This window comes from Meles meles, chromosome 15 (genome assembly GCF_922984935.1).
Source record: "Meles meles chromosome 15, mMelMel3.1 paternal haplotype, whole genome shotgun sequence".
NCBI lineage: Eukaryota > Metazoa > Chordata > Mammalia > Carnivora > Mustelidae > Meles > Meles meles.
In genome coordinates this window covers 40,126,079-40,148,795 of record NC_060080.1, presented here as the reverse complement: position 1 = coordinate 40,148,795, position 22,717 = coordinate 40,126,079, and the positions used below count along the sequence as shown (strand labels likewise).

The 22,717-nt window shown below is 47.3% G+C and overlaps 1 long non-coding RNA gene across 1 annotated transcript; it reads left to right on the top strand.

Moving 5' to 3' along the window:
• Positions 1-5,020: 5,020 nt before the first annotated feature.
• On the top strand, positions 5,021-11,051 carry LOC123925556. Its single transcript, XR_006815041.1, has 3 exons — positions 5,021-5,075; positions 10,852-10,920; positions 11,011-11,051. It is a non-coding gene; the product is annotated as an uncharacterized LOC123925556 (long non-coding RNA).
• The last annotated feature ends 11,666 nt before the right edge of the window (positions 11,052-22,717 follow it).

Genomic DNA, 22,717 nt, shown 5'->3' with positions numbered 1-22,717 from the left:
TAAATTGTTGGCATGCCATATAGCAATATCTATCAAAATTATAAGGGTACAGGGGCACCTGGGTGGCCCAGTGGGTTAAGCCCATGCCTTCGGCTCAGGTCCTGGGATCAGGCCCTGCATCTGGCTCTCTGCTCAGCAGGGAACCCGTTTCCCCTTCCCCCTCTGCCTGCCTCTTTGCCTACTTGTGATCTCTCTCTCTCTCTCTCTGTCAAATAAATAAAAAAATAAAATCTTTTTAAAAAAATACAGTGCCACCCTGGCTTTAAAAAAAATCATAAAGGTATATAACTTTGAGCAGGCAATTCCACTTCTAGAAATTTTCCCTGGAGATATACTTCACAGGACACTGAATGACTTGGACACAAATTGCTCGTGCAACATTGTTTGTGATCACAAAAGTTTGGGATAAAACTTAAATGTGCATCAGTAGAGACCAGCTAAATAATTATGGTATATTAACATCCATTCATTGGAATATTAGGCACTTATTCTTAAAACAGGCCAACTTTTTATGCACAGAAGTAGGATACTCTCCAAGATGGGGAATGTCTTAGTCCATTTGGGTTGCTATAACAAGATACCATAAGCTGGATAGCTTATAAACAACACAAATGTATTTCTCCCAGTTCCAGAGGCTGGGAAGTTCAAGATCAAGATGCTGGCAGATTCGCCATCTGGTGCAAGACTGCATACTGGTTCATAGATGGCTGTCTTTCCCCTGTGTTCTCACATGGCAGAAGGGGTGAGAGATCTGTCTAGAGTCTCATTCAGAAGGTCAGCGATTCCATTCATGAGGATTTCACTGCCATGATTGAATCACCCCACAAAGGCCCCACGTCCAAATACTATCAAGTGGGCAACTAGGTTCCAACATTGGAAGTTTGAGGGGACACAAACATGTAGTCTGGCAGAGAGAGGTAGTGTAAGATCATGGTTAAGAATCCAGACTGAAGCCAGGCCCCCTTGCTTTCTATTCTGGCTCTGTTCCTGCCAATTGTGCAAAATTGTACTGTTACTTAACCTCTGGTTTCCCCATCTGAAAAGTGGGGCTTTTAATAACACCCTTGTAACACTCCCCACCAGCCCAAAGACAGGTGAGAAATAAGTGCTCATGAGTATAAGCCATTGGGATTTTGCAGGTATTTGTTACACAGCACATAACTAACTGATAGAAGCTCATGGTAGGCACTCAACAAACATTGCTTTAATGAAGAACTTCACATGTTACCTGAAGACTGGTTCCAGAGAGAGCCCAAAGAGGAAGCTCAAAGTATAACCACAGCACTGGGGTTTTATTCATTGAACAGGCTGTTTTTGGAGTCCTAGCTGTGCTGGAAGCTGGCCTTTGTCCTCAGAGCTCACAGTTTTGGTAAGGAAAGATTTGTAAACAAGTAATTACAAGGCAAAGTGCCACTTGCTATAATGAAAGTGTGCAGAAAGAGGACGGGGGGGGGGAGCGGGTCTTTTAGATATGGTGTGAAGAGCTGGGCTAGAAGATGGGGATGGTTCCTAGTGAGAAGGATGGGGATTCAAAGCTACGAAATTAGGCCGAACCCAAGGTGGGAAGGGCCTTGAGGGCTTGAGAAAGGATCTGAATGCCATTCTTAGGAAACTAATAGGATTTGGGGCAGAAGAATGCCGTGTTCAGGTTTGTGTTTGGGGAAATAACTCTGGAGTTGATATGGAAGATGACAAAGGCTCCCGCTGCAGAGCCGCTGATGTGGGGCTGCTTAAATCCTCCCTCCTGTAGGTCAGGATTGATCTAGGGGCAGCTTCTGGGGACTGGATTGATCTGGTGGCCACACAGCCCCAGACAAGGAAAGAGGGGAAGTACAGGGGTTGATAATCAGAAAAAATCATTTCCCCCAACTCCCCTGCTAGAAATTGTACCAGTTAGGAAGACAGTTGGCTACCAGTAGCTGGAAACCTGGTTAGAGAGGTTTAACTACACAGGGGAGTCTTTTTCCCATAACAAGGAATCAGGAGGTGGTGCTTGTAACATTGCTTTCTTAACTCAACGGCTCTGAGATTCTTTGGGTCTTTTCCTTATGGCTGTTACAACTCTAGATATCTTGGTCACATTCAAGGGAAAAGAGACACAGAGAGATGGACAGGGAGGGGGACATGCAAATTGAATATCTTTTTTTAATCAGGAAAGCAGAAGCTTGACTTGACATGCACACACACGCACACACACACACACACACACACACACACACACATGCATGAGGACTGTATCTTCTGGTCCAATCCTGGTTGCAGGGGCACTGGGAATAGACAAACAGGATTGTCATGCCTGCCTTAGACCAACCATGAATTCTGTTCTTGGGGCTAGTTTCATTTCTTTTCTTTTCTTTTCTTTTTTTTTTTTTTTAAGATTTTATTTATTTATTTGAGAGACAGAGAGAGAACGAGTGGGGGGAAGGGAAGAGAGAGGGAGAAGCAGGCTCCCCACTGAGCAGGGAGCCCAATGTGGGGCTTGCTTCGGGGATCCCGAGATCATAACCTGAGCTGAAGGCAGACGTTTAACCACCCAGGTGCCCCCAGGTGCATTTCTATCTCCAACAAATTAAGTTTGTTAGTAAGGAAGAAGGAAAAATCGATGTTGGTAAATAAATGCAGAGTCTGCTACAGGGACTCAGGCACATCCTCAAGACATAGCCTAAAATGATGTGTTTTCTTCTGGTTTTCTCTTTTGTTTTGTTTTCTGAAATGGAGCTTCCGGCAGGTGACAGGGCAAGGATTCAGAATCTCTGCCTTCTGGACTCGGCACTGTGAAGTCCTCTTGGTGCCCGGCTCCCGTTCCAGGCCCTCACCTCAGTGGGTCCCAGTTTGCCCTCATCGCCCTTCAAAGCAGATCCAACCCCTGTGTTGGGGGCAGTGACCAGTGCTAAGCTAGTGGGGAGGGCTCCATGGGTCACTGGGAGGACCACTGCTGAATTTCTTGAGGGCCTTTCCGGAGCCGAGCTGGAGCAGGCACTGGAGTCTGATGTTTTAGTAGCCGACAGAACTCCTAGAGAGCCATAAACTCTCTTGCTGGTTTCCCCACATAATAAGCACATAGTGCACTTACCCTGGGTGAGGGGGACCTGGATTCTTCTAAAGTCCAATCTGGTGGCTCTTTCGGTCAGGAGAAGCTGAGTTGTGCTGTGATAACCAACAGGCTTAAAAGTGTAATGGCTTAAAGACATAGTTTATTTCTTGTTCATTGTAAATATCCACATGAATCCACTGGGGGCTCCATTCCATTTCTCCCCGCTATGGGATGCAGGCTGATGGAGCAGCCGCCATTTTGAACTTAATGGTTGCTGGGACAGAGGGAAAGAAAAGATCTGGAGGGTCTCACAGCAGCATTTCAATGCTCTAATTTGGGAGAGACTCCAATAATTTCTACTCAAAGCTCCCTCGTGAGGACAAATCACATGACCCCACCCAACCACAGAGGGGCCCAGAGGTGTGATGTTGCCATGTGCCTGGAAGAGAGATAGCAGGAAATATTTAGTGAGCCATGTTCATGATGACTACAGTAATTTTGGGAAAGTTGCCTAATTTCTCCAGGTCTCCTTTATTTCATCTAAAAGTAGTGTTTCTAAGGGGAAAACTGGGTATGGTCAAAGTACTCTTATAATCCCTTTAGCCACTGGATATCCATAGGCAAAAAAAAAAAAAAAAAAAAGAACTTCAACTTAACCTCACACACTATACAGAAATTAACTCAAAAATGGATCATAGATTTAACTGCACTTGAACCCAAACTATAAAACTTGAAAAAAACATAGGATCTAGGCCTGTGCATGATCCACAAAAGGAAACATTAATAAACTGGACCTCATTAAAATGAAAACGTCTTGCTCTGCAGAAGATCCCACTGACAGTGTCAAAGACACAAAGTTACACAAAGTTACATGTGATAAAATTGCCAAGAGCCACATACACAAATAAATACATGTATATCTGGTACATTCTAAAGATTGTACCACTGTGGGTTTCCTGGGTTCGAGATTCTACTATGGTAACACATGATCTTAACCATCAGGGAGGCTCAGCGAAGGATGCATGGCACCTCCTTGCACATTTCTTTGCACTTTCCTGAAAATTTATAATAATTTCAAAATAAGACAAAAAAAAGTCAGCCACCCATAAAGAAATGTGCTCTGGGAGCCATAGTATCCATAACATCCTTCTATTTAAGAGCCACTCGTTCATCTGTAAGATGCTCCCAATATGGTGGCTTCTGGGATGGGCGCGTCAGTATTGGGAACGCACAACAGAGCCACCAGAATCGTTACGACTACCATTTCTTTCTCCCTGCCTCTTTGTTTTATGGCGTTCACAGGTCTACAGCTTTTTATGGGAAACCCTTGGGGCCAGGAAGTTTGAAGTTTATTTTCTAGGGGGGTTAGAAAAGTAATATGTGCTGCGGCATGTAGCCTGTAACTCATCCCCACCAGCAGGGTGGGGGGCAGCCTCCCTTACCAAGCACCCTAACATTCATAGTCATTGTATGGCAGTGAACATGTATTGCAGTACAACGCATTGAATGCATTGTGTGAACATTCCCAGGAAATGGGATACGCACAGACTAAAATGGTCAAGTGGCAGTTCAAGTCACCAAACGAGCCCATCGAGATCCGCTTTAGCCCCACACATGACATACCCCGAGGGGGCGCACACGTTTGGCCAGAGCTTTGCACCTTGGGACAGACAGAGTAGCCACTGTGGAGTGCCACAGGGCGTGGCTGCTGTGACTTCTCCATGTGTGGAGCACTTGGTGACCTGGACTGTGTCCGCAGAGGCTGCTGTGCTCAGGGTGTGAGTGACCCCGCCCCCCGAAGGTCCATGACCAGTGCCCGAGTGGGGGGCTCTCAAGTGCCTCTTCCTGGCCCTAAGACGTCGCCCCGTCCAGTACAGGCCGGTAGTGGGGGTCACAGGCCCAGGAGGAGAGGCACTTTGCCTGCTCCCCAGCTTGCTCACCGTCTCCTCAGGTGGCTGGAGCTGGGGCCGGAGCTGCGACGGTCTGCAGGGGAGCCCCACCAGTGCCTTCTCACAGATGAATGAACGGAGGCCCAGAGAGGGTGAGTGACTTGTGTAGACTCACACAGCTAGCCAGGGAACTGAGATGGGGGCTGGGGGGGGGGCGGTTCAGACAGGGACAGAGGTGCTGGGGGCATGTGTAAAAGCTGGGACTAGATAAGTCTCCCACCCCGGCGCAAGACCTCAGAAAAGACCTCTAGCAGCCTGCTGGCAAGGGAACGCCCCCACCCCCAGCACATCTGAGAGGTCCCCCCACCTTCCAGGCGTGGGGGCGGTGTGTGGGGGGATAGAGGGTCATTAAGCAGCACCTGGCATCCCCCATTTAGTGCACTCCGTCCCCAGGGGTGCTGGTGGGCACTGCCGGCCCAGGCGGTAAGCCTGGCAGGGGGTGTGTGGGCACCCCCGACCCCCCAGGCGGCCCCCGCGGGCGCCCCGTCCCTGTGTGGGCTGCTTTGACTCTGTGCCCAAGCCGAGCTTAGGCAAACCACGCCGCACTGGACGCCATTCAAGCTTTTACAGGCCCTCAAATTGAGGCTGGAGCCGGAGAGGAAATACTAAAATCCTGTGTACACAACTCTGTCTACGCGTGCCGGGCTCCAGCAGAATCAGGCGCACAGGGCACGCATTTGTGCTGTTCGAAGGCTCCGCTCCTTCCGCCTCTCTGTTTCTAAGGGGATCCCTGATGTGCCGCCCAAATCCAGGGCTCCTGGGCATGGGCCCAGTGAGGACGGAAGGGTATGGGACTGTATTTCTCTCCTACCCACAGGGCCCCAGCACACAGATCTGGGCTCAGAATCCCTGTGATCCTTAAGCCACACATGCTGCGTGGCAGTGCAGGCCCCTGGCCCCTCGTGCCCAGCAGAGAGAGGCCGCTTAGAGGTCCTTCCAGCCTGGCCCTCGGAACCAGGCAGACCTGGGTGGGAAGAAGGGTCACCCCAGGCGATGGGCCCTGGCCTCCCTTTCTGCATCTGTAGGATGGGCCCAGTCGTGGTAAGCATCCTCAGGTTTCCTGTGAAGACTCAAGAGATGAGGTTGATAGGGAGGGAAACAGCCTAGAGTCTGACCCATCATAGGTGCTTACTAAATGGTAGCCATTGTTATTATTTGTGTGGAATAATAGTAAGAGCACCATTGAGATCCGGGTAAACTCTAAGTGCTGTGTACAGTTTTCATTTTGTGGGGGAGAGACTAGAACCCCAAGGAACAGAATGACTTACCTAAGGTCCCACAGCCAGTGATTGACTGGGTCAGGCTTTGAACCCAGGCAGTCTCTTCCAGAATCTTAGGCGCTTTGCTGCCCCCTTTGAACTGCTGGTGGGCCCTATGTGACTATGGCTTCCTCTGCCTGGCCTGAAGCTCCCGCACTTGGCCCCCAGTTTACCCTAATGGTTTCATCCCTGCCAAGCATTCTCAAGCACTTCTCCTGCCCCTGGCCAGTCATCCCCCTCGGCTTCTGAACCAAGGCTCCCCCTCCCAGCTCGCAGCCCAGGCTCAGCCCTTTCTAGTGCAAAGGTCTGTCTGCTGCCTGGGCCTTTGGTCCTCCCAGATCACGCCCTCCAGAGAGATCTACTCCCTCTCGGAGCCACCCCAACCCTACCTCTAACCCTCCCCACCGCACCTTCAGGTCTCCCATCCCCTTGAACCTTGGGCCACTGGGTGTGTGGATATATTTGTTACCCTTGTTTTGGTCCCTCATTAAGATTTCTGCAGGTCTGGCCCAGTCTCCTAGGCAGAGCAGGGTCTTCCATTTGGGGAAATTGAATTTTTTACCAATGGCAACTCTAGGCTGATGGGTGACATCAGACTGATGTCCTACATGAGGGAAGGAATAGAGGGACCCAAGTCCACTTGCTTTGGAGAGGTGGGGGACAAGATGGGCATCAGCCCCATGTTCCTGGCATCTGCTACCAGACCAAGAAATATCCAGAACAATGAGAGCATGGTCTGAGCTCCCCTGCCCACAGGTGTTTGTGGGGTCCTGCCCACCCCTGCCTCTCCCTCCCCCTTAATTTTCCTGTTGTCAGGGCCTCTCAGGAGCCCTGCTTATTCTCCGGTAAGGACAGATGCCTCACAGGGGTCTGAGCTCCTTCTGGCTGGGCTCCCCCACACAAGCAGCCCCCAGAGGGCATCTGTTTTCCAGCCTGTCCTCAGCCTGAACCGAGCTGACCTGCACCTGCCTAGGGAGTCTTCCAGATTTCTGCAAGCGCCCCCACCCTGCTTCCCACAAACAGCCCGAGCTCCCAGTGCCGACACTCAAGAGCTCCACGATGCTGTGGAGATCGCGTGGCTTTGGAATCTGGAGGCCTGGTTTCAGTCCCGGCGGTGGTTCCATGAAGTCTTGGGCACGTCCTTTAGTATCTCCTGAGCCCCAGTTTCCCCGTGGGAGCGATGGCAGTTGTCTCATTTCTTTGATAATATGTGGCCTGAGAGGATGAGAGGGCCTGGCTGAAGTGTTCGCTGTTTAAGTTGGAGTCACAGCACTGGGGTGACCCAGGAGCTCCCAGTGGTCTGGGAGCCAAGCCAGAGGGGATGACCCTGTGACCCGGCCCCTGCTGTGAGAAGGCAGGAGTTGCTCCCCTGTGGCACTCACAGCAGAGTGCTCCCTCCTCCCATGGGGGACCAGAGGGGGTGGTTCTTCCTGAGTACCTCTCAGCTTTGACCCTTAAGGCTGGTGTCCATGTATGGGGCAAACCTGCTGCAAGTTTGGGGGTGCCACGGGTGCCATGTGGGGACCCCCCTGAGGCCTGGCAGAGCTGCAGTGGTGCTCTGTGAGTGCAGACTGGTTCGGGACCACACATGAGCCACCCCGAGGGCTTCCAAACAGGGCACAGGGCTGAGGGGCTGAGGACCTGTGGGTGGGAGAAACTGGATGCCTGTCACCTTCGCCAACAGGCTGTTGAGGCCCAAGGGTCCCGGCGTCTGGACCGCTTGCTCCCCTGAGAGGGGGATGGACACTGGATGCCCCATCCTGCTCCATCCAGCCCCGAGAACCTGCGGCCTCCTGGTGCAGGTCCCCGGCGGAGCACCGTCTGCATGGCACGAGAGTGCCCTCTGCTGGCCATGCTGGGCTGCCACGGGCTTCTGGAGGCCAGGGCCAGGGGGACCTCATGCCCACATGCACAGTGCCTCCATAGCCCCTCAGCTGGGAGGCCTGGGAGAAAGCCCAGTAGGTGGGAAGCTCATTCCCATTTTACAGCTGAGGAAACTGAGGGCTGGAGAAGCAAAATAAGGTGCTTAGGAGGCCACAGCTATTGAATGGCTGAGTCAGACCCATCCTTCCACGCTTTCTCCCACTCCAGCGAGACTCGTCTTGTGTGAATGTAACAGCGCTCAGGCATGCTGGAAATTCCACTCTTTCTTCATTATTATTTCATTAAAATCGAATTATTTATTATTTGTTTCATTAAAATCAAATTAGATCTGACTCCACCTCTGCCAGGATGGCAGAAACATGCAATTCTTTCTTGCTTTTGGAAATAGAAGAGGGGCTCTTCCTCCCCAGGCCCGTGCAAGAGGCCGGAGCCTGATGTGATGCTGGAAATGGGAGGAGGGCAGGGAGGCTCTGTGGCTTCCCTGCCAAGGCTGGCAGCCCTGGGGCCCGGGCCCGTGCTCACTCCCTCCCCTGCTGCCCTACACAGCCGGCTCTGCCACCTGAGGTCCTGTCCCCTCCATGGGGGCAGGGGACACTGAGATCCTGGCCACGGGGTTCTCCCAAAGCCCCTTCTTCTCCTCTCCCCAACTCCCACCCATTCCTCTTAAATTACTCGAGATCCTGAAAATAAAAGTGGGAAAGACAGGTTGAATAAGGAGAGGAAAATCTATCAAAAAAAAAAAAAAGAATAGCAAATGATAATCTCAGGACAAGGGCCTGCTTCTCTAAAATCAGCTGGGTAGCAACATAGGCCTGTGGGAAAATGCTATGTCCTTGGAGTGACCTTCATCCTTGGACAGTGAGTAGGTTGGTTGAATCCAGTGGAAGAAGCCTGGGGGAAGGAGTTGGGCATGGGGAATGGAGCATGCTGACTCCTCAAGGAAATCCATAAAAGTTAAAAAAGAGGTTATGGGAAAGTGGTGAAGGCATGAACATCTAGGGAGCCTGGGTTCTGGGTTGCAAAGCCACTGCTGTCTGAAAGGAATAAACATGGGGTCCCCTGTTGTCATCTCAAGTATGCAGTGGGCCTGGAAGGTCGAACTGTGGCCCTGGGGACTCTGCCTCACCCAGATACACAATCCTCAGTCTTGACTCTGACCCAGAAACATCCACATCTGGGCCATAAACAGCCAGCCCGGGGTCACCATGTCCCTGAGGGTGGCAGCCTTGACCTTCTGGAGATGCATCTGTGTCTTTGAGGGCCCTTTCCTAACCTGGCAAGTTCAGGTTTAAACATGGAGATGAGGAAGCCAATGAAGCTGTTACAGTCAAACTGTCATGTTAAGTTTAGGAGTAACCTGTGTATAGTTGCTTCCTTAAAATATTGTAATTTACGAGAATCTGGCATAGTAAAAACTGACATATTAGCCTGATGCTTCCAGGTTTAGATGTGTGATAAATATAGACTTGTGATTTAAAGTTGGAAGGGAGAAAAAATTTTGACTTTATTTTTTGTGACTACTAATAGGATTTTAAAGAAAACTGGTGTTTCACTATGTTACTACATTCTAATTTTTCCTTCTTTTCTTTCACTATGTTAATACATTTTATTTCTTAGGCACATAAGAATTTATTACTTGCTTGTTAGAGTCATTAATTTGCTTTGTTAGGCAACCGCGGTGCTTACAAAGGAAATGTAATATATTAAATTTATAAATGTAGTTCAGAGTGTTTAGAGGAATTTAATTAAGTTTACAGATGATCTCTAAATGGAGCTTAGGGTCTTCAAGTTGAGTTAATAGATCATTAATCAAAGAAAATTGAAGGTCACTGTTCTTATCTTGCCATTTTTATAAACAGAATAACAAGATTTATAAACTGAGCGTAACAGCTTAAGGATAACTAGGTTATTTCTATTTTAATGAAAGGAACATTAATTTAAAACCTAAGTAAGTGTAAGTAGTCCTTTCTGGACTGCCCTCCAACATAAAAAAAATAATTCACAGTGACAGCTATTCATGCTAATAGCTAACGTTTATGGGGTGCTTTACCCTGATTATCTCATTTAATCTTCCATTCCAGATGGGAGACACTGGGAGGGCAGGAATTTGCTCAAGGCTGTGCAGTTAGGAAGTAGTACAAGATAGACGTGGGTTGGCTCTTTGACTCCAGAGACTACGCAATCAACCACAGCTCTGGATGACCCAGGGGTTTCTAGGATTTGCACTGAGCTCCGTGGAGAATGGGCTCACTTTCCCTAACTTATACGAGTATCCACTCCCCTCCCCACTGTGCCCAACCACTTCAACGCTCACCAGAAATGGGGAGGGGACTTCTGAGTGCCTGGATTTGAACCCCAAAATACCATTTGTAGGACCGCCACATATTCGTGTCCTACAACACACATCATCTGATACCAACCAAGCCCTCGTGACCAGTTACAGGCCTGAAGTATGGGAGCTCGCATATGTTCTTTCTTGTTGTATGCATTTGACATCTTCCCTTGCTGTCTTTCCCCTAACGATTTACATGAAAAGTGTTGGTTCACATTTCAATACGGTTCCTAGGCAACAAAGTTCAGGTGGGATGGGGGACTGAATTTTAAGAGGAATTGACCTTGCCCAGAGAAGGAGGCTGTGACTAGTGGGACTTGGTGTCAACTATTTTGCAGACAGAATGAGTGAGCTTGTCCTCATTTGTATGAGTAATGGTTGCATCCTTTCTAGGTTTGCCATGAGGATTAGAATAATGTTTGTGAAGTGCCTCGCCCAGGACTCAGTAGACTTTTATGGCTGGTAGGCACCGTTTCAATGCTATTCTGTCTGCCTGATCTTATAAACCACCAAAATGCCCTGGAAATTCTGACTGGTTGGTATTTCTTTTAGGTTCCTGGACCCAATTCCAACACTGTGGAGTGGTGGGGGGGGGGTGAGTCCCCCCCCCCCCCAACATGACATGAAGCAATTCTCAGAGATCAAGAACACAACTCAATTCCAATATGATCTCCTCGGAGACTGCCTCTGATTCCACTGGTTAAGGGCTCAGTTCTACAAGACTGTCCTCTACCCCCACTTCAGATGCCAGGCCCGAGCCCCCGGCTGTTGCCAGTTCTTCTGACCAAACTTGCTATGGACAGGAGGTTCCAAAAATCTCCTCCTTGCGTTCACTTAATCTGCTAGTGTGGCCCTTAGAACTCAGGGCAACACAATGACCGGTTTATTATTTTTTTTATTTTTATTTTTTAAGATTTTATTTATTTATTTGACAGATCACAAGTAGGCAGAGAGGCAGGCAGAGAGAGAGAGAGGAGGAAGCAGGCTCCCCGCTGAGCAGAGATCCTGATGTGGAGCTCCATCCCAGGACCCCGAGATCACGACCTGAGCCAAAGGCAGAGGCTTAACCCACTGAGCCACCCAGGTGCTCCCACAATGACCGGTTTATTAAAGGATGTGGTAGGTACATATCAAAGGGCGAGACACAGGCAAAGGGGCAGAGCCTCCATGTCCTTCCAGGACAGCCAACAGCCCCAGTCTCCAGCTGTTCACCAACCCAGAAGCTCTCTCAATCCCGTGTCTGGCATCAGAATGACCAAATATTTATTTTCTATAAATCGCTATGTAGCAGCATCCTACCCGCACATTGAAAATAAGGTGCCCAGAGCCTTCTCATGCTTATGCCCCAGGATCTTCAGAGTTTGTGAACCCTCTTTCAGAATGCCATATGTGAACACCAAGGCTGTTGTCTGTCCCTGGTACCGGGGCCACAGACCCAGGGTCCCCTAAAAAATTCCTTCCTTCTTCTCTGTCCCTATTTCTAGCCCATCTTTATTTTCCATATTTCAAGGGCAACCTTTTTGCTCTCCATCATACACGGACATTTCATCTATGTGCATTTCCAAGGGCGGCCAGGAGGGGCTGTCTACACTTTCCCACATATTTAACTCCTTCTGGCTCAAGAAAGCACATCTGGGGGACTCCTGTTTCAGCTCCACCGTGTAAAGAGTCTGGAAGTTGTCACTCCCATCCGGACACGAAAAAAAGCTAAACAAACTGACAGATGGAGGAGGAAGAAAACCAGTAAATATAGAGCCGAACCGAACCACACTATCCACTTTTCATTGTCTGGGTCTTTGACATTTAGGAAATATTCCATCCAGTATGAGCACAAGGCACATTCTATTCCATTTCACGTCAAACGTTCACCAAGGGTTTGTGTCGTCTCCCCGAGATTCATACGGGGAAGCCCTAATCCCCAGTGTGGCTAAATTTGGAGATGGACCCTCTAAGGAAGTAATTAAGATTAATGAGATAATGATGAGGCTCTGATCTGATACACTGAGTGTCCTTATGAGAACAGATGTCATGTGAGCACGCGGCAAGACGGCAAACCTCGGGAGGCCAAGGGGAGAGCCCACACCGGACACCTGCCCTGTGGGTCTCGGTCCTCCAGTCTCCAGACGTGTGAGGGAATATTTCTGTTGTTGAAGCCACTCGGTCTATGGTATTGCGTTAGAGCAGCCCAAGCAGACTAAGACACCAAGGTAGATGACGGTCTGGGCAATAAAACACACCTTAGCAAATGATAAAAAATAGAAACCATACAAAGTATGGTTTCAGACTACAGTGAAATTAGAGCCAGTACAAGTGAAGACCCTGGACCCTAAGTTCCACTCACTTAAGGCAAATCTCCTTTCGATGGTGACCGCACTTCAGGTAGGAGAAGTCAGTCTCCCTGTGTGTGGCTGTCCTTGGCAAACCTCTCTCTCTCTCTCTCTCTCATTCTGTGTGTGTGTGTGTGTGTGTGTGTGTGTGTGTGTGTGTGACACTATGAGGATCTGATGAGGCACCTAATCCAGGCTTCAGGGTCTAGCCAGGTCTGCTGCTGGATTTGGTGGTCGGACAACAGAAATTTCTGTAGCCAGGAAAAGAGAAGTGGCAGTTGGCTCTTGGGATGGTCCTGGAGAGACATTAGAATCTTTCCTCTGGCCTCATGCAGACAAGTGCATGCAGACTTGTGCACAGAGTCCTTCCTCGGCTAGGGGACATGATGCGACCTCCACTGACCTCGCAGGTGAGTGTCCGCTCAGCCTCAGAGTGAGCCAGATTCCCAAGGTCTTCCCTTAGCAGTGGGGTTGTGTCCTGCTGTGGCTGCGGGATTAGCTATATGTCATCTTTGAGGCTCCCGAATTCTCTTTAGAAGTGGAACCTGGAGGGTTTTTGTGGTTGTTGTTGTTGTTGTTGTTGTTTTTACCAATGAGACATCCCTCTTCACCTCTGGAGAGCAGAGTCCACACCAAGGGAGGGGGACTGGTGTCAAATAAGGATGATGTTGGAAGGATCTGGCAGTGGAGTTAACACCCTTGACGTTGAATCTGTTGAAGCAATATAGTAATTTTATGACACTTATGCAGTCATTTTTTTTCAACATGAGATGCAGGAAAATCTTGCTTTCAGATTACTTATGTCAAGGTTCATACAAATTAGTAAAATTTCTAAAGCGTAGCATTTTAAATCTGACATTACTAATTTATATAAATATGGAGCATCAGACCCCTAAAAAAAAAGTGCAGTCTGGTCCAGGCAGCCGAAGGGACAGCTGGACCCATGCTTGGGGTGAGGTGGGGTGCGAGGCTGGGAAATTGGCTACAGCTGGAGGCAAGGCGAGCTGAGCATCTCTGATGCTTGACCTTGAGCACCTGAATGGCCACTGAGGGATGTCCTGGTTTCTGAGAAGGCTCCTGAACCACTAGCTTTAGTGTTTTCAGAAGGATGAAGAAAATATGAAGGGGTGCCTGGGTGGCTCAGTGGGTTAAGCCTTTGCTTTCAGCTTGGGTCATTATCTCAGGGTCCTGGGATCGAGTCCCGAGTTGGGCTCTCTGCTTGGCGGGGAGCCTGCTTCCCCCTCTCTCTCTGCCTGCCTCTCTGCCTGCTTATGATCTCTCTCTCTCTGTTAAATAAATAAATAAGATCTTTAAAAAAAAAGAAAATATGAATAAGACTATTTAATGGCTTTATTAAGGTTTAATTCATAGGCCATATTATACTCATCTATTTGAAGTGTACGATTCAGTAGTGTTTAGTATATTCATAGACTTGTGTATTCCTTCATTACCATAATTAATTGTAGAATATTTTCATCACTCAAAGCATAAAACCTAGCCCCCCTGAGCCATCACTTCCCAATCCCTCCCTATCGTCCCAACTCCAGGCAAACATTAATCTACATTTTATCTCTATCGATTTGCCTATTCTACACATCTCATATAAATTGAGTCATAGACTATATGGTCCTTTTAGACGGCTTCTCCTAGTATGTTTTCAAGGTCCACCCATGTTGTATCACTAACTCGTTCCTCACTCCTTTTTGTGGCTAAATAATATTCTAGCGTATGGCTATGCCATAAGTTATTCATCTGTTCATTAGTTGCTAGAAGTTGGGTTATTTCCATGTTTTGGCTGACATGAATAATGCTGCTGTGAACATCCACGTAGAGGTTTTTGTATGGACCTACGTTTTCATTCCCCTTGCATGTGCACTTGGAATGAAACTGCTGGGTCATATATGGTAACTCTGTGTAACCATGTGAGGACCTGCCTGACTGTGTTCCAAAATGGCCACACCATTTTATACTTACATCAGCCATGAGGGTTCCACTTGATCTCCATCCTTGCCAATACTCATTATTATCTTTGTAATAATAATAATTTTGAATTATTATTATTGTTATTGTTATTACAGTCATCCTAGTGGGTATGAAGAGACATCTCATCCTGGTTTTGATCTGTATTTTTCTGATGGCTGGTGCTACCAAGCATTTCTTCATATGTTTATTGGCCATTTGTATATCCTCTTTAGAGAAAGGTCTATTCAGATCCTTTTGCCCTTTTTAAAATCGGGCTATTTGTCTTTTTATTACTGAGTTGTAATCATTCTTTACATACTCTAGCTGTAAGTCCATTATTGAATATACATTTGTAAAATGTTGAATAAATGTAAATGTATTTCCATTCACATAAAATGTAAAATATTGCATATATATTTGTAAAAATGTCCTCCTATCCTATAGGTTGTCTTCTCACTTTCTTGATAGTGTCCTTTGAAACATAAGTTAATTTATGATCATATCCAGTTTATCCTTTTTTTTTCTTTTGTTGTTCATGTATTTGATTTCTTATCTAAGAAGCCAGTGTCAAGTCCAAGGTCAAAAAGATTTATCCTCATGTTTTCTCCTATAGGTTTTGTTGTGTTAGCTCTTATATTTAGGCCATTGATGCATTTTTAGTGGGTTTTGTGCATAGTGTGAGGTAGGGCTCTAACTTCATTCTGCTGCATATGGAAATCTTCTGCCCAGTTGTTCTATACAAGATCAAAAGTGGGGTCTTGAAGTCTATTATTGTTGAACTGTCAATATCTCCCCTCAATTCTGTCAGCCTGCCATGAAACCTCATCATGGAATGAGTGAGCTGGGTGAGGATGATTGGGGCCTCAGTATTCTGGGCCTGTCATGTCCAGGGTGCAGCCTCCATCATATGGCTAGGGGCTGGGTAGAAGAAAGGAATCTCCAATGCCTTGGCTACACTCACCTCTTTAATTTAGAGTTGAAGGGGACGAGAAATGCTGATCACCTGTCCCTACTGGTGAGATAAAATAGCTCTTAATCAGCTGCTGAGGGGAGACGAAGCTCGTCTTCTTGGCCACAGTACCTGAAATGGAGCGTCCGTCAAGAGGAGATGGTTGGGGTGGGGAAGGAGGAAGAGAGTGGTGGCTCAAATACTCTTTCTGTTCTTACCGAGTCTTAGCAGATTTTCTTGAAAAAATATTCCTTCGTTTTATGTTCTTAGAATAGTTCTCAGATATTTAAGCTTTTTTTCTTTTCTTTCTTTTTTTTTAAAAAGATTTTATTTATTTATTTATTTGACAGGCAGAGATCACAAGTAGGCAGAGAGAGTCAGGCAGAGACAGAGAGGGAGAAGCAGGCTTCCTGCTGAGCAGAGAGCCTGATGTGGGGCTCCATCCCAGGACCCTGAGATCATGACCTGAGTCGAAGGCAGAGGTTAAAACCTGAGTCACCCAGGCACCTCTCTTTTTTTTTTTTTAAATAGTATTAGCATCTTTGTGTCCCTGGGGAGGAGCTCTGTGCGGCTTCCTGTGCTTTCAGCTTGGAAATGGAACCAAAAATTTTTTAAACATATAAAGAATTCTTGTGAAATTATTAGGAAAAAAAGGAACATGCCCCACAGAAAAATGTGCAAAGAGCAACAGGCAATTTACTTTAGGAAAAATACAAATGGCCAATTGACAGAAAAATATGGACCCTTTGTAGCAGTAAAAGATACTCATTTCAAAATAACATTGTTTTTTATCACATGCTCAGGATTCTCAAAGCCATGTGTGAACAGACATTTTCCCACATGGTTGAGGGGAGTATAAATTGGTGAGACTATTTTAGAAAGCAGTTTGACAATGCACACCAGGATTTTTTAAAAATGTCTGTCCCTGGGGCACCTGGGTGGCTCAGTGAGTTAAACCTCTGCCTTTGGCTCAGGTCATGATCTCGGGGCCTTGGGATCAAGCCCTGCATCAGGCTCTCTGCTCAGTGGGGAGCCTGCTTCCTTCCTCTCTCTCTCTCTCTGCCTGCCTCTCTGCCTACTTGTGATCTCTCTGTCAAATAAATAAATAAAATCTTTAAAAAAAAAATGTGTCCCTTTGACTCAGTGATCCTATTACGAGGAACTTATCCCAAGGAAATTACCGAACAAGAATTCAAATATATATTATTGATAATATTAAAATTTAAACAACTTAATTATCCTTTCTGGAGAGGGTGGTTTAATAATTATGGTGTATTCAAACATGGCCATAAAAAGGATGAGGTAGAGCTATATGAATTAACATTATTAACGGTGGGGGAAGGGACGCTTGGTTGGTTCAGTCATTAAGTGCGTGCCTTTGGCTCAGGTCATGATCCCAGGGTCCTGCTCTGCGGGAAGCCTTCTTGTCCCTGTCCCACTCCCCCTGCTAGTATCCCCTCTTTCACTGTCTTTCTCTCTGTGTGTCAAATAAATGAATAAAACCTTTTTAAAAAATGGTACGGGAGGTCATTACAGAGAAGTATGGTCTATATGATTCTGTCCATAAAATCTAATCAATCTGTAATCATTTATGTATGCATATGCATAGAAAAAAATACCCTGGAGAACATATCTTAAACTCTTAACAGTGCGTACCTCTGGATAGGAACACGTTTGATTTTAATTTTTAAATTTTTGTCTTTCTGAGAGTATTTGTGTTGAAATGGATCTCCAGTGGACATGTGTGACTTGTACCATAAAGAAAAAACGCAAGGTGGGTTTTTTACTGATGACAGGCGGAGGAGTCAGGGGCGGTGCGTAGGCAGAGACCTGCAAATCAGGAAAGTGTCAAGGCAGTGTGGGCCCTGCAGGGTCTGTAGGAGCTCAGTTGCCTCCCAGAACCTCGCTCTTCCAAACCATCCATTTTAGAAGTGACAAAGTTGGATGGAAGAGACACCGCAGAGGGACAGTTCACCTGGCCTGCCCTGGACGGGACTGAGTCATGGCACCTGTGAGGTACCGCCCATCAGAAGGGAAGTTGGTCAGTGGAAGAGCTTCAGTGTTAGGACAACATTTTCAGCCCCCAGAGTGCGAGGTCCAGGCTTAGCCCGGCAGCCAGGGGGGAGGTAACATCCTGAAGGACATACCGGAGGCTTGAGAGGGAGGTCCCACTGCAGACCTGGGAACGGAATAAAAAGAGGTAGCATCAGATCCTTGGGAACGGATGATCTCGCCGGAAGAGATCACAGTGAGAAGGGCACAGAAGAGAGGATGGAGGGCAGAAGCATGGGAGGAGGAAGGCGCGCCGGAGAAGTGGTGAGAGAGTGCGGGAAGACGGGAGGCGCCCTCGCCGCTAACCGGGCTGAGGAGCCCCGGGCCAGACTTCTGAGCACTGCGCTCCACCCTTTGCCCCAGGGACTCGCCTAGAAGCCCAGAGACGAGAGCTGTGCACACACCTCACAGACACTAGGTGGCGCTGTGGTCCACTGTAACGGCCACACATTCCGGGGTTGGCAGTTTTCATTAAAGAGAAATTAAGGGTGTGCAGGGCCCCCACCAATGCTCTGTTTAACAGACGAGAAACCGAGAGAGGGGCTGTGACTTGTCCCAAGGCATATATGGCTGTTGTAGCAGAGGCAGGCTTACCTCCAGCCTCCTGTTTCCTGTCCCACGCTCTCTGCAGTCACACCCCAGAGACAGATCTAGAAAAGCAGCTGGCAGAATCCTGGGTCATGAGGTCCACCAGGCCCAGAATTCCAGCACCACCCACTTTTCTGTCTAGTCCATGGTGAAGTCACTTCCCTGGGTTTTCCCATCCTTTCTCTGTCTCCAGTCCCCCACCCACCACACCCCTCATCCTCTTTCCCCCTGCAGCCACAATGATGTTTTCCGGCATAAGTTGGATCCAGTCACTCCCATTAACATACCTAGTGGCTGCAAAATGCTCTTTACCCTGATGGTCCTTTTAGTCTGGCCTCCAGAAGCTGCACCCTGCGCCTCTACTTGCCTTTTGGATTTGGTCTGATAAAGTTGTTGTGTTGGGTCGTCTCCACATCTTGGCAAATCTGTTCACTCTGCCAGGAACTCTCTTCCCTGCCTTGTTCTGCCCATCATGGCTTTGGTATCATGGCTTTGGTATCGGGTTCCCTGACATCCCCTCGTCTGGTCCATGGTGCCCTTACCCTTTGCTTTAAAACGTGCCTTTGTCACATTTACTTCTTTTAAAAGTCTTCCCCTCTAGATAGAACTCCAGAACTGTAGGACAAGGTCCATTTGGTTTGCAGCCTGTCCATCAGGGTCCAGCTGTGGCTCTCAGAAGGCTTACAGACACGCAGGGGACCATGGTGGCAGAGCAGGTAGGGAGCTGGGGCTAGGTGGCACAGGGCAGTATCTTTAGGACACCCTTGCTGGGTACTAAGATACAGCTGAGAGTGTCTCTTGGGCATGGTGCACAGAGCAGCCACCATTCCAGGATCTGAACAAATGGTGTTCAGGACAGAATGGTCAGCCAGAGCTGCAGAACCACGTGGCCGCCACAAGGGCCATCCGCTGTTAGTTTCACTTCCGTATCCTAAGACCTGGTAGATTTCAGTGCATTTGAAAATAAAGCAACCATTGGATTCTATTTCGGTTGCAAGTTTTGGAAAATGTGGGGGTGTATCTGGAGCAGGTAGATCTCAGCATGGCCTCTGTTCTGACCTGGTCCAAGCTCTCCCAGAGTGGGGACAACAGACCCTGGAACCAGACAATGACAGCAACAGAGAGGGACCCACAAAGGTCATGGTAGACAAGAACCCCACCATACCATACCTGAGGATACATCAACTTGGGGCCGCTTGTTCATAGGATGAACTCTTGAAAATATTTTCCTCTCCTTGCTCTCTTGTAACAAAGTGGGATCCATGGGTCTGAATAGAGGTTTTGTATTTTTCTAAGGCATAGGCAGGAGGGCCAAAGGGCTACTTAAATACAAATTTGTGACGTAAAGGAGATCACGTCTCTACTATGTGAAGACTTCAAAGAGGCTAAAGAAAAGAAAGAATGATCTAAATAAGCTCTTCTTCTATTTCGTATTTCAATTTTAAATAATACTTAAAATCTTATTTTAGGAGTGTTCAAAATTAGACAACAGAAACTGGACCATCCTTTGTTTCTGCAGGAAATTATGACATCTGACAAGTAGAAATGAGGTGGTGGTCTTTGCTCCCTGCCCCTGGCCAGAATCTCTTTGATTGTTAGCTCAATTTTTGTTGTCTTCTTGAAAGGGAAGATTCTTTCTAGTTGGAGGAAAGCCAAATCATTGTTCAATACAGGACATAAGCACGAGGTGGAGATGGACAGAGAGAAGGGAGCAGGGAAGAAAATCAGGATTGGCTTTTTATGGAGAGAGACCTGGGGAAGATTCTGGAAAGACTTTGATGTAGCTGCAGGCTGAGATGAAAGTGGTCAGAAGTCACCCCTTCTAAAAGTGGCTCCAAATGGGGCGCCTGGGTGGCTCAGTGGATTAAGCCGCTGCCTTCGGCTCAGGTCATGATCTCAGGGTCCTGGGATCGAGCCCCACATTGGGCTCTCTGCTCCGCGGGGAGCCTGCTTCCTCCTCTCTCTCTGCCTGCCTCTCTGCCTAGTTGTGATTTCTCTCTGTCAAATAAATAAAATATTAAAAAAAAAAAGTGGCTCCAAATGTCCTGAGATACACACTTTCAAGAAGCACAAAATAGGTCTCTAGGAATGAGTATATAAAATAATAAGTATGGTGATTATATTGTCCAAAGTAAGAATCAGGTCATTTGACCTGTTAATTGAACAGGACAGCTGGAACTGAAACCTCCTACCCCTTCCAGACGAGGAGTGCCCAGTTAGTGTGCATGAAGCCTACAGGAGAGGCTCGTCTGTGAAGCCAGGGTTTGTACTGGACATTTCCTCATTCTCTGTCAATCACCCATGTGCCTAGTGGTGGCTGGGTGGGGAGAGGATGTGAGGTTGGCAAAAGATGGGGGCCTGTCCCTTCTGACCTCTCCTCAGCTCACCCCCAGGGTTTGCAATGCACTCACGTTCTTAAATTGAGGTCAAGCTTGTAAAGTGACATAGATGAGCCACAGGCAAAAGATGGAGAGGGAAAGGCCACAACTGTAACATTCCACTCAACCTTTCATTTTAGGACAAGACTCTTGGTTTGGACTAGAATCTAATTTTGCTTGTTTGGGGGGTGGTGTGCATGTGTGTTGAATCTCAGTCACTCTTCATACGAACATCACACTGGAATAGCAAACCACTCCAGAGCAAAGCCTCAGTCAGGAAGCCTTTTGTCCACCATTATTTTAAAGACAAGAGCACATAACTCAAAATGATCAGATCTTTGGTAATTATGTCTTTTTAAAGTAGGCTTTATCGAGTAAATGATGTATAACAACAACAAAAAAAGGCAGACAAATATGTACATACATACAATGGAGGTATATTATCTTGGTTTCCAAATTCTATAGAATAAACTGACTGCCTTGACTATAAAACATAAACCCTTTGACACAAGATCTTCCCTATTACAGTGTGAAACACCAACCCCTACATCCACACTTTGATACTCTTTGGCAGGTCTTGTGTTCTGAGCATCCCAATTCAATGCCCCACACCTCCAACAGGCGACACTCCAACCCTGGCAGGGTGTGCGAGAATTCAACTCCAGTCTGACACCATCCAATGGAAGACAGCCTTGGACCCCAGAGCTCTTGAGGGGTCAGTCCTACAAGCGCCCTCTCCACTTGTGACACCAGTACCAAGCTCAGATTGTCACCTGGGCTTCCATCTAACTGACTAACAAATTGGAGGTTCCAGTGAACCCCTCCAATTCAGGATGCAAAGCGCCAAGTCCTGGTGGTTATCTCTACTTCTGATCAGCCGGCCAATAAATCAGAGATTTCCAAGGGCCCCTCCTCAGGTTGACTAGTTTACTAGAGCACCTCACAGAACTCAAACATTTTACTTACTAGATGACTGGTTTATTATAAAAGGATAGAACTCAGGAAGACCGAGATGGAAGAGATGCATTGGGCAGGGTATGGGGGGACAGGGCTGGGAGTTTCCATGTCCTCTCTAGGTGAACCACTCTCCCCAGTCTCCATGTGTTTGTCAGCTCAGAAGCTCTCTGAACCCCATCCTTTTGGGGTTTTGCAGAGGCTCCATTACATAGACATGGTTGATTAAGTCGTTGGCCACTGGTGAACGATTGTAATTTTCAGCCCCTCTCTATTCCCCAGAGGCCTGGGGTGGTGGGGTGGGGGGTGGGGTGGAACGGAAATCACTTGGTTGCTTCCTCTGGTGTCCCCATCCTCTGGTGTTTTCCAAAAGGCATTTCATTAACATAACACAAAACATCTTAATCATTCTCAACACTTGGGAAATTCCAAGGCTCTGGAGAGTGGTATGTCAGAAATGGAGATAAAGATCTCCATATACTTCTTATGATCAGTCACAACAATACAGCAGGTCTTTGAAAAGATAAGGCACACCTCTTTTGGAAGCCTCAGCAATAAGATGGTTTTCCGCAATGTATGGATATGTATATAGCCACTAAGCAGGCCTATTCAGCTTCTGGCATATTCTTTTAAGATTCATTTAAGTCACTAAGACAATTACATATAGAAAAAGTGATGTGTTCATTTACTGCTTTGGTTACCTGTGTTCTAGAATAGAATAGGCAAGGCCTTGTTACAGGCGTTATGGATGGAATAAAGTACAAAATTTTGTCACTAGAGTTCATCCCTTAATAACAGAGGTCCTCTCGAATTCTCATTGCTTTAGAGCTAATAGTTTCTTCCCAACCCAAATGAGCCAGGCTGATAGGATATCTTGATATGTTAACCAGCCCATTCAAAATGACTTTTGCATCTGACTCTTGTCCCTAATTGCCTTCAACCGGCCCTCACTGCCTTGCAGTCCTCTGTCACCTGTCACATTCATGCTACTGCCTGGTAGTGTAGCATGGTCTTTCCTGTCAAGGACCTAATCAACGTTTTAAATGAAC